Source organism: Eucyclogobius newberryi, unplaced genomic scaffold, assembly GCF_026437365.1.
Source record: "Eucyclogobius newberryi isolate DKJ021-1_F unplaced genomic scaffold, fEucNew1.0.hap1 SCAF_9, whole genome shotgun sequence".
Taxonomy (NCBI): Eukaryota; Metazoa; Chordata; class Actinopteri; order Gobiiformes; family Gobiidae; genus Eucyclogobius; species Eucyclogobius newberryi.
In genome coordinates, this window is record NW_027316532.1 from 35,162,467 (window position 1) to 35,175,775 (window position 13,309).

The 13,309-nt window shown below is 39.0% G+C and overlaps 2 protein-coding genes across 2 annotated transcripts in view; one reads left to right on the forward strand and one right to left on the reverse strand.

The window, feature by feature from the left end:
* polr2eb (RNA polymerase II, I and III subunit E, b) overlaps positions 1-13,309 on the reverse strand; it is a 311,979-nt gene that overhangs the window by 110,978 nt on the left and 187,692 nt on the right. The gene's annotated exons all lie outside the window — the stretch shown is intronic.
* The window catches only part of ncanb (neurocan b), a 110,266-nt gene that overhangs the window by 36,688 nt on the left and 60,269 nt on the right, over positions 1-13,309 (forward strand). The gene's annotated exons all lie outside the window — the stretch shown is intronic.

Consider the following 13,309-nt stretch of genomic DNA (forward strand, 5'->3'; position numbering starts at 1 on the left):
TAAGAAACACTAACTGAGGTATTTTTAAAGGAGGATTTTAGCAACACATTTAAATAAGATATTTAGTTGCTGGGCTTTCAAATCAAATCAAATCAATTTATTTTTGTAAGGCCCAAAATCACAACAACAGTTGCCTCTGAGGGCCACAGGGAGAAATGGCTTTGATATATTTATAAAAGATGTACTGTAAAAAATGCTGTAGGTTGAGTATTTCTGGTGAATATAATATAATATATATATATATATATATATATATATATATATATATATATATATATATATATATATATATATATATATATATATATATATATATAGTCTATTACAGCTGAATTATGCCCCGTTTCTCTATAAATGAGGTTTTCTCACATGTAAACTGTATCGTAAAAGCAGATCTTTGTGACAAAACTCAGACTATTGCGCACTGTCTTCATCTAATTATAAAAAGTCACTTTATGACACTTTTGGATGAAAGCTTATTGCCTGTTCAAGGTCTGTCCACCCTTACATCTAAAAAAGCTGTTATGAATCTGTGATTCAAATTATGTATATGCACGTGACTCTAATGATGAGCCAAAGGGTTTGGGAAAAATAATAGCTCAAAATAAAGAGAAATACCTCTTACAAATACAATAAAACAACTTTTGTTTTATTTTTCCATTTTGTATTGGTTCATTTCAAAAGGGACTGTTTCATAAAGCACATTTTCAGCTGTGGTCCATGAGCAATATTATGTCTGCAGTAGAGTTCAGGATTGTCAGCCTGATGTTAAACCGAGGCTGAATACTAAATTTAGCACAAGGCAATAAGAATCAAACATCAAATAAGTTTTACATTATACACTGCCTGTCACCGCCTGGATTCAACTAAGCAAATACAGTAGGTCCTCTCCTCCTGCTGGAGAACTGCTGAATATGATGATCTTTCTGCTGCAACACAGAATTTAAACCAGAATGGTGCAGTGAGTGTCTTCTCATTTCTGTAACACCCAAGTGGAAAGACAAATCCCGTGGTCATGGAAAAGGTGCCAGCGTGTTCGAAAAGGGTCAAATCATTGGGATCAAGCAGAGAAAACATCTAAGAAGAAGCAGAGACTAATCTTCTCTTGATCTGAACCCCAGTGAGAGTGTTTGGAGCTGGAGAAGTTGTTGTACAGTTGTCACTCTCACATCATCAATACAAGATCTGTGTGAGAAATAATGTAACACTGGAGGGAAATAAATCTTGTACTATAGTAGAGGCTTATTGAAACTATGCCACAGCGAATGTGTGATGTAATCAAAGCTAAAGGCAGTTCAACCAATTATTAGACTATTAGACCCCTTTTTTGGACTCCATCAATTTATAGGAGTAACAGACATCAGATTCAACTAAATGTCACTGTTAATAATAAATATTATAACCAATATAATAGGAACCACATTGTTCTGATTTGAGCTTTGAGGTGTCACAATACCACAAATAATATATGTACTTCCCGCTGTAGTGCCAGACTATTCATTAGTTTTCCTCTGCACACTAAATTATTCTAAATGTGCATAATTCTCTACTAACAGTAAACGCAATAACAAGCCTAATGAAAGTTAGAGTTACACTATTGCTTTATACTGTTTTATAAAGCGCTGCCTTATGATTAAAAGCATTATATTTTTCTACTGTTTTCTATTGTCACAAAGTGAGTGAGCAGAGACATTGAAGAGCAGAAAATGGATTGAACGTGTGTGTGATGATTAGCCAGGATGGATTGTAATTCCTCTGCATTGACAGGGCAGATAGTGTAATTTATTTGAGACGCATCGAGTATCGCCGCCAACAATAGACTCTTCATCACTCCGTCATTGTTGAATAGTTGGGGAGTTCTGCTATTGGATCTCCTCTGGCTCATACAGCATGCAGAGCTCAGTGGGGTAGTTTTCCAGACTGGCAACAGTGCACTGTGGCTAATTGCAAGTGTCACGCTCCTCCGCTGTCTGTTTACTATGCTCGACAGAGGAACATTTTATGCTGCTAAACACAAGTTGGAATGGAAATTTGCTGAAGAATACTTTTTGCAGTAGTTGTAAATTCTGGGGGTCCATGGTTAGAGCAGACCTGGACATTTTTGTGGCCCCAGGGCCTCCGGCAAGTTTATGATAAACAGTTGTTACACGTTCTAGTTTTTAATTGGTTTAGTTGTAGAACATGTGTATGCACTTGTGTCCTTTAAAGATGACATGAAATACAATAGATAATTAAATAGCCTATATTACAGATGATAAGAATTTGTTACACCAATGATGGAGGTCCGGCCCTCCACCACTTACAAAATCATCCCTTGGTATTGCTACGTAAACAACAAAGCCTCTATTGTGTGATTGACAAGTGGATTCAACCAATCACAGTAAAAGTTCTAAAAAAATCTTTAGTTACCTTTTAAAGTCATACAGATTTTAAATGTACATGAATTATGATCAAATTTAAATTGTGATCCAAACAAACTATTTGGTATATTATCTCTAACATGGCTCTATTTTTTCAAGTTTTCTGAGTGATTTGAGTCTAGATTCCATGAGAAAGAGCTTGACATTTGAATCCATCCCCAGGATAAATAGTGTATATCACCCTGCTTCACCTGACCCTCACACACATGCTCAGGTGTGTTTCCAGCAGACGGGTCGCGCAGCAGGGAGCAGACAGACAGAAATAGCTCTGTCTCCCTGCTGTTCTCATCAATCTGCTTGCTCGGCTCAGTCCAGTGCACAAATTACGTCACTATATCTGCTCTATTAAATGTTTGTGAACATGATCCCTAGGGCGACCTCAGAGAGGCTTTCACATCCCAGGTCCCATGGGTGCATCATACGTGTCAGTTAGTTTGACACCCATCCTCTTATTTTGGGAAAGGGCAATTACTTTTGTGAGCTGTTATTACTACATATTTGACACTGGAAGTTAATGTGTTTTTCCTACCAAGCATAAGCTACACAGAAAGGAAAAAAATAAACTTTGCCATGATTCCCCAAAAACAACTTCTTCACCATGAAAAAAAAAACATTGTAGTTCTTTTTACTTTTCAATTAATGGAACCAGTGTAAGGAACTAAAATGTGCAATATGTTTATTACAGTAATGGACTTAATATTTGATAGGTTTACGTAGTTGGTTAAGTTGAGGAATGTAACAAATATGGCCAAGCATAAAGGAACACGGAGGAAAGAAAACAATTGTTTGGCCCGTAGGCTTTATTAGACAGGACAGCTTGAATAGGGATGAGAGAGAAGGGACATGCAGTAAACTGTAAGAGTCAGGATTCAAACTCATGACGCTGCGCCGCCTTAACCATTCGCCCACCGGGCAGCACGACATTTAGTTTTCATGATATGTCAAATGATTCAGGTCAGCTTATCATTTGCATTAACAAAAACTATTTCACGTAAATCCAGTGTTGATTGTTTACTACTTGGACCAATTTAAACTGTGTGCTACTTTCATCAATCCTTTCAGAATAGAGACCAGCAATGTGCTCCCAACATGCAGGTGAAGGGATAATGGCTGTTTTGTTTTGTTTGGGTTCGGCAGAGCTACGGGCTGACATATGTTACACAGGTGTGATAGAGGAATGAATAGAGAACCATTTCAGAGTGGTTTCAGAAGGCAGGTTACACTGACCTGCTCATTGTGTGTCCAACCTTCTTCACCGTTGGACTCAAACCATCTAATCTTCTGCTCCAACACGTTGTGCACACATCAGATAGTGTTTCCAAACTGGTGCAACTGACTTCAATGTCAGTAAAGTACTGTATTTTCTGGAATATAAGTCGCACCAGCCAAAAAATGCATTATAGAGAAGAAAAAAACATATATAAGTCGCACTGGAGTATAAGTCGCATTCTTATGGGGAAATGTATTATAGACAGCAACGCTGTCTTAGGCGCTTTGAGCATTAAATTTTTTTTTTTTAAGTTAATGAGAAAATGGGAGATTTTTTTCTGTGCCAAGAAGTGCACCAAGTGGCTTTGGAGTGGCCTCTAATCAAACTGGTGCTCTGGCAGTGGCAGTTCATGCGTCCGTGCTTCTTAGGGACATTATTGACTTGCATACATTTTCCCTGACATGAACCTAGTTTAAAACACTTACATTTCAATCATGTTATTGATTGATTTTTGACTTGAGTTCATATACAGATTTTATTCTCCACAGTGTCAGTGAAAAAAGTCCACATTCCATGCCAAAAATGTGCCTTTTCATGTGCAACATGATTGGCTGGTAGACCTATTGATTAAAAAAAACAAGCCAATAATTGAGATCTTGATTTGATCCTGGAGTCAAAGTTGATTATTGCCCAGCAAAATACGACTGAAATGTGTTCTGTCATTTGTTCCTTATGATCTCTAAATGCAGACAACACACGTTCACAACGCTGTGAATAATTTAATCCGCAGACTAATCACTGCATGTGATTATGGCTACAATCTCTACAATGTTCTGTACTCCTGTTGATGCTTAGCAGTTTCTTCCATCTGGCCGTGACTGCTGTGTATGCACGCCTTTTACCGACTTCCTTTAGTATCAGATTTTAAAGGGGAAGATCTAGCAGTGCTCTGGTGATGGCTTATCATGCTCATAGAGGGGAACACTCCTACAGGCAGCAGCATGATCTCTGTCTCAGCAAAGCTATTACAAGGTTGACTGCGTTCGAGCACAGTAGGCGATAAGCAGGTGTAGGTACAGAAATCCATGTGTGTAACTGCTGTGGCGAACATGCCTGTTTCTGTCAGTGCCTAAATTTTGCAAACTACTCAGCGTTCAGACGCAATCCTATTTTATGGTTTAAATCCTGAAAGTTCTTTCGACACTGGGGAGTTGCTTTCCAAATGTGTCACAAATGTGAAGATAATCTCTTTCCGAAAAAGGCTTAAAAATCTAAAGATGACCCCAAAGAGCTGTGAAATGTCAGCAGCATTTTCTGACGAATCTGTTCAAGCCAAACAGCCCCTGCACTAAAGACTATACCATCTTCAATAATATCTTACTACAAAGACTTCTCAATCTGATGTCTTTCTATCTGCTCCAAAAGAAGAGGCGACCTATTTTAAAAGCACTGTGCAATTAATCATAAAGCAGCAGCAAACATTAGGAGAGAGGGAAAAGGCTCCCTGTGTGACTCTCAGCCCTCCCGAGCTGGCATTTTTCTCTCTCACTCAGCAATCCTCTATTGCTTCCTTTTATAATTTGTGCTCAACTTAAATTCATACCCTCCTATATTTTCAAATGTGTTTTTCTTGTCCATCTTTTTTTCAAGACAGCAGTTTATGGCTGTGGTCGAAGGGTGGATGGCGCAGATTGGCAGGCTAACTTCAATAGTTCAGTCAGGGCAGTTGTGGCAACAGAAAAAGGAGTATTATTCTCATCTTCACATTACACTCACACAAAAAAACTTAATAGTTGCTTTAATCCGATACAATCAGACATCTTCGTGTGCATGTAAACACCTCACTCCGATAGAAATCAGCGTTCAAAATCTCAGATTGAGACACCCAGATTATGCGGTTGCGTAATCGCACTGAAACTAGACATGGCTTGTGCGCATGCTCCACGACCCACGCTGATGACCCCAGGGTTAGCGTGCACTTTATCTGCACAATAACTAATGCGGACATTACATAAGAGATGAACAAAATTATCCATCTTGCTGTTGTTCGAAAATGCGCATGATAGTTGTTTATATGTGACGCAAAAGGTCAACCGGAATAGGGGGTTGTATTAGTCTGCTGAAACGACGCATATCGCCACCTAGTGTTAGGAGGACAGAAATTTGACTTTCTCGTCTGCATATATACTTGGACAAGGACAGAGCTTGTCCAAGATCTCAAAACTGAATGTTATAAAAAACGTTTTTTTCGTTTGCATGTAAACGCACTGAGTATTTTGTCATGCGTTTGAGTTGTTTTTATTCAAAATAACTGCTGGCTCAGCCCTTTCCACCGTAGACGTGACGTCATGGACTGCAGACTACAGCTGGCAACAGCCCGCTCTCATTTGTAGCTAATAAGTCGTTACTAATTGTCTGGAGATTGGATCAATGTCCTCTCCCTGCTACAGCTCAACAGCCCAGCTCTCATTGTGCACAACAGCCACCATTTATCAACGCTCCCAGATAGAGGCTGAGAACAAGGGCTTTTTAACTCATTATTGGGGTGAGACCTGGTCAGACAGTGTCAGTGTCTGTGAACAAAAATGGAGGATGGAAGAATGTTGGTCCTGCATGCATAGAGAGGTCAAAGCTGGGGCTTTACTAAGGGTTCTAGACCCAGCAGTATTCATTTCTTCAAGATTGGCTTTTCAAAGAACCATGCAGTTACTAATACCCATAGCAATGACAAAACATTGACCACTAGGGCTTCAATGCTTAATCAACTATTGTAAAAACAACTGTAGTTGTTGTTTGATTTCTTAATCATTCTGATGACTCCAAAACAGTTACAAAAGGCTTTTTTATAACAAAGACAGTGACATTATTAATCTCAGTGTCCAATAAGAATAATCGTTTGACAATAGGGAAGTATGATTATTACGTAATCGATAATTGTGATTATTCAGGTCACAATATAATCGTAAGAACCAAAAAATAAAGTATCTGACTCTGACCTAAAGTATCTGACTCTGATCTTCTATGATCCTGACTATGAGGCTGCCTGTGTCCCATGGATGAAAAGGCCCAGCAGAGTTGATGTGTCTAAATGATTTCAGCATTATAATACGGCCTTCACCCATTAGCTAAAACTGTACACATTTGCATTACATACAACAATTGTTAATACAATTGTGCATTATGATACAGTCCTCACTGGTAATACATTTAAATGACTATCTTTATATTTATTCATCATTTCCATGATTCCATTAGGTTTTCCGTAGCCAATATTCAAATTTCTTGATGTTGAATAGGTATATACACCATGTAATAGTATTTTTAGGTCTATACACCATGTAATAGTATGTTTAGACTTATACACCATGTAATAGTGTGTTTAGGCCTATACACCATGTAATAGTATGTTTAGGTCTATACACCATGTAATAGTATGTTTAGACTTATACACCATGTAATAGTGTGTTTAGGCCTATACACCATGTAATAGTATGTTTAGGTCTATACACCATGTAATAGTATGTTTAGGGTGCATGTACCTTTGGAAATAATGAAGGAACGTTAAACCATCCTTGGCGGAAAATGCGACCCTGTATGAGGCATATTTACCATCCCTTCAAAAAATCCTGGGGAGAGCACTGAATAGGTGTAACTTTTGTGGACTAATGTAAAACTAATCTTGTAAAAAGCCTTGTCTAATCCAAAGCTTTAATCAAGAACCATCAGCGTACAACCCAGAAGAATCTTTGAGCACAGGTCTACAATCTACATTAAAGCACAGGACTAAAACCAAAACAAGCTGTAGAATTAATTCTGAAGCCCAAGTCAGGAAACGCTTCTAGACTTTAAACAGCCACAAACGTGTGTGTAAATGTTTCTTTTTTGAGGTGTTTTTTGTTTTAACTGATTCAAGTCTAATTCATTTTTTTGTCTAGGGTTGGGCGAAAAATTGATTAAATTAATTGGGGACTTCAATTATCGATGATGTTAATAAAGGCTACATTTTTCGATGTAGCTTAGGCTTTGGACACCTAGGCTGTGTCCAGCCGTGTGCATGGAGCGGACTGACATCAGCGCATTTCACACTTCTCCCTCATGACTATTTTCAAAGAAAGGAGAAACTAAAGCCCAGCGCATTTTAACAAGTCTTTATTGCTTAATTAGAGCCACAAGTTGTATCTTTGAGGAGTCTTAAAGATGGGCTGCAAAGTTATTTGAAATTGTACTTTCAAGTCATCGTCGGCCTTTAGTATCCAAGTCTTAATATATTCACATACTCTGCTTAAAAAAAGAAACTATTATTTTAAAGAATTACGCTCTTTTGCTGCGTCTGTGTTTTTGCCTTAACCTAACCTGGAAATATGTCGTCACATCGTGCCAACACTGAGGATATTTACACTGAAGTGGACAGCGAGATCGAGCAAAATACAACTAAATCCTCGTCAAGTGAGCGATTTCCACAGGTGATGAACAGCATATGTCGAAGAACTGCCTCATATATTTGAGCCTGAGCCTCGTCAGAACATGAAAATAAAGCGGATGAGAATGACTATGAGGAGAAGAGAATGTGCTGCTGCTCACCAATACACTGGGCTCTCCCTGGAGGACTGCGGCGGCCGTGGATCCAGACAGCGCGGCTCCGGGCTGTGGATCTACACTGTGGATCTACACTGTGGATCTACACTGTGGATCTACACTGTGGATCTGCACTGTGGATCTACACTGTGAATCTACACTGTGGATCTGCACTGTGGATCTACACTGTGGATCTACACTGTGGATCTACACTGTGGATCTGCACTGTGGATCTACACTGTGGATCTGCACTGTGGATCTGCACTGTGGATCTACACTGTGGATCTACACTGTGGATCTACACTGTGGATCTACACTGTGGATCTGCACTGTGGATCTACACTGTGGATCTACACTGTGGATCTACACTGTGGATCTACACTCTGGATCTGCACTGTGGATCTACACTGTGGATCTGCACTGTGGATCTACACTGTGGATCTACACTGTGGATCTACACTGTGGATCTGCACTGTGGATCTACACTGTGGATCTACACTGTGGATCTGCACTGTGGATCTACACTGTGGATCTACACTGTGGATCTACACTCTGGATCTGCACTGTGGATCTACACTGTGGATCTACACTGTGGATCTACACTGTGGATCTACACTGTGGATCTACACTGTGGATCTACACTGTGGATCTACACTGTGGATCTACACTCTGGATCTGCACTGTGGATCTACACTGTGGATCTACACTGTGGATCTACACTGTGGATCTACACTGTGGATCTACACTGTGGATCTGCACTGTGGATCTACACTGGGGATCTACACTGTGGATCTGCACTGTGGATCTACACTGTGGATCTACACTGTGGATCTGCACTGTGGATCTACACTGTGGATCTGCACTGTGGATCTACACTGTGGATCTGCACTGTGGATCTGCACTGTGGATCTACACTGTGGATCTGCACTGTGGATCTGCACTGTGGATCTACACGCGCAACTGCCTTGTTGTGAAAATATCTTGCAACTTACTTTTTCGCATATCCAAGTAGATACTTCGCGAGGTTTTGGAAACTGTTTTCTGTGAAATGTCGGTAGCATATAGCACTGGACCAGACTTGCCACACATGCCGCTGAAACATTCTCTTAGTCCGGGACAAATCTTCCATTTGGGCCCAAAGAGCCCTTTTCCCTCCTGAGAGCAGTGCAGTGCTTCACATCTCCGTGTTATTGCAAGATTTGTCGTGTAAAACGTAAAATTTCGATGTGTTTAGCACATTTCAGACGAGAATAACGAGGTTGCGGCTACAGCGTGTTCACGGTGTGACAACACTGATTTTGCAACCGCTCTTAAAGCATTCGGTAAAACTAACAGTTCAGACTTCATTGTGAAAAAATGAAAGCTATATTCCACTTATTAACAAACATTGCAGCACACCTTTATGTAGTTTAACCTGTGAAAGTTACAAGTTTATTGTTCCTTCGCATTGCAGGCGCTTTCAGTTCCACTCTGCCACACAAATATTGGAAGAGTCTAGTGAACTAGTAATGGGCAGATCAATTAAATATTTTTGCCATACATTTTTCTTATTTTAGGTTTTCTGCACATATAATATTTTCTTTGCTCTGCCCCTATTCCCCTCGCCGTAACTAGACTATTCTAGCTGAGAAGAGCAAGCAAACCTTTATATTTGAAAGGAGTTTATGCCTGACGGTAATATTGTTCAAAGTACAGGAGACAGGCCAGTGAATTCAGCATGAACTGGATTGAGACAAGGCCAATAACAAGGCCAATAAAGGATTCAGAAAGACTATTGAATTAAGATGAAAATAAAACAAGCAAATGTTGAATTGCTTTACAATAGATGACATTGTAAAAAACTTAATGAACCAATTTCCAAGACTATAAGCATTATAGGCTTTATAAATATAAATATTATATTTTATATATAATATATAATACAAATAAATATATAAAATGGTATGAGCTTTCTTAAAGATCAGCAGTTGCTGTCACTTTTAAACAATTTAAAGTTGATTAAAATAGTAATCATCCAAAATGTGCAAAAAAAATCAAGATAAAAATTGTTGGCCATATTGCCCACCCAGTTTGTCATTAAACTTCAAAACAAACTTCGAATCGATTAATCGACTAAGAGTGTGGAAAACTGCACTAACGAAAAACGGTTGCACAACTAAAAAAAAAAAAGATGTATACAGAAAGGTGTGTATTTTATGTAAACAGGAAGATTTAACTCATGATTCACTCCCAAATATTAATTAGATCTCCCAGTGTCTTCTCCTTTCTGCGGTTGTCCATATAGATCTTTACAATTGAAATAAAATAATTATTTGACAAATACAAATTTTGGTGACTATAATACCACCAACCAACTAGGCGACGGTATAATGTTTCATCAATTTAGACCAAAAGGTTTAAGCTGAACATGAAACTTATAATGCCCAAATCCCTTTACTTTTGCAGAACAATAGCGATCTAAAAATATTTCCAGTCATGAAAGAACCACTGTTTGAGAAGCTCTGATCCAGAGGCTTATTGGCTACAGCGAGGGTATGACCTGGTCCTGAGCTGTCAGACACACTGAGTGCACCACTGCCTCTGGATCTACCGCTCCAATCTGGGCTCTCATTCAAACTGGACACACTTCATATTAAATGGTTCAATGGCAAAGATGCTATATCAACTTTTTCACACTCTCCTGGCTGACAGTGTAACATAAGAATGGGATGTCCTTAGCTTTGAACTTAAACTGTCAGCATATCATATTTGAATCATATTCTTTTTCTTATAACCATAACCTCTCGCGGTATTCAAATAAGGATGTGCTACTTTAAACTAGAATAAAACGAGATGAATAGTAATAGAGCTTTAAAAAACCTCTTTTACAATACAGGGGCAAAACAGATTTGACTTAATTACATGAAAAATATCGGGTAGAACCCCTTTAATGAATGTTAAAAGCAGAAATGTGCAGAAATCTCACAGAAAGAAGAAGTATACTTGATATTCAAATTTTTACAATCTTTAAAACAACCTTGGATATTATCTTTTAGTTTGTGTCGGTTAATATTTTTTCAGTTTGTGATAGAAAATATAATCCCAGTTCTGTTCCTTTATTGTTTCCCTGACAACTCCACACATTTTCTGAAAAAAACATTTGTTCCTGTAAGTAATTTTCAACTGGTAATGAAAACAGACTTTGGCTTCGTTGTGGTCTTGTTAGAAATTGTTGCCGAGCGCTGAAGCAATCTCCAAATGTAATAAATATTTGAATCATGTAAAAAATGTTGTCTTTGTCTGTCTCCCTTCTCTTTCTTGCCTGTGGCGAGTTTGTGACCCTTATTTATTTTTATTTTTTTCTTGCGTCTCTCAGCAAACAGCAAATATCTATCAGCTAATCATTAACCTTTAGACAATATTCAAATTCAAATCACGTATGGCTCTGTTTTTCTCTTACTCGCTGTTGATTTAAGAAATGAGCCTGTCTCTGACGGTGTTTCTCATTCCGGGAAGGACTTTTATGTATTTTCAAAGACAACCTCTCCATCATTTCCTCCCCCTGCGCTGGACTCTCGCTATGTTAAACAGGAAATTGAACAGCAGGAGTCAGGGTCAGGCTACTATGCATACATATTCTTATTCATAAACACACATGGGCACTGCGCTTTATGTCCGCTCCCATACATCATTAATGTGTTATTATGGAGACGCGGCAGAGTATTAAATGGCCTGGCAGATTGTGTCCGGGGGCTGCCATCCTATCAGGACGTCGGTAATAAAAAGATGCTTAATCTAACTTGTTCCCCTTAGTGCAAAAAAACGTGGTGGTATAACCGTCCTTGTGAAATCCCGCTCCTCCCACTGTCCGATCGCACACTATAAGAGCCATTATTACAACTTAATCTCCTCCATCTCCCCCATACACTCGGCACAGCATTTCCAGTAAAGCAGCGTCGAGTTGCTTCCCGGCGATATTAAATATGTTTATGACTTCAGCTGTAAAAGAAGTATGCATAACCGGGCCCTGATTGGTTAATTTATGAGGTCCTTGGCAGAGCAGAGGAGCTGGGATGTGAGTTGGAGGTAGCACTGTCCTTCGCCTGAATCAGCCATGACGGGTGTAAACAACCCATCTGTCAGTGTACAAAGTCATAAGCAGAGATGGTTCCACGGGCTAAAATAAGATTGATAAATGAACCGAGTTTTACTCCACCTTTTATTTTACAGAATGTGAAACTTTGTCCCTACAGAATTTATTTTAATGTGGATTGAGACAGACATTTTAAACTTCTCGCTTAGTATAGCTCCGGGCCAATCTTTCAGACATTCGTGCTTTGTCAAGTTTTATCTGCGTTTGTTATCTTGTCGGTGTATTCCCATTTTGAAAAATACTTTTATCAACGTCCCCTCTAGCCGTTATAAAAGTCCCTTTTTGGAATTTGCCTGCAGAATAAAATGTCTATATTGTTTGTAGTATCGTGTGTTGTTTTTCATTGTTTTTCAGAGATTCAATTACTATAAGAATGTTTTTTATTGACCTGGTTAGGCTGCAGTTATTTTGTTGCTTGGTTTACAGATTTTGAAATGTAATATATTATAACAGGCAGACGAAATATAAATATGAATATAATTTCCATTTCAAAAGATTTTTTCTTCTCTACAATTACAAAACTTAAAACACACCTGTCCCTCAAGCTGTTCCTATTCATAACAAGGTGGATCTTCTCTGGCACCAGGCGTACCAGGCTGTACCTTCCACTTCCTAATATGGTCGTGAGGTGCGACCCTTGACCCAGACAGAGAAGTTGGGGGAGAAGCAGACACAAGCAGACAGAGCAAGAATGTGAAGTGTGTGTGTGTGTGCGTGTGTCCAATATGCATAACCCTGAAAGGTTTATTAATGCATTACAATATTAAATGTTTATTAATTACAACAGTAGAATTGACGCTTGTGCACCCTTAGTCACGGCAAAACGCGCTGGAGAAAATGTGGTAAATGGGTTTAAAATGTGTATTTGCGATTAAAGGATTTGGCGCTGTGCGGAGCAGACAAGGAAACGGGCATGTGCGTCTTCACATGTTCTCCGGCGCCGGGCGCAGGGACGGACCAGCTCCGTCACAA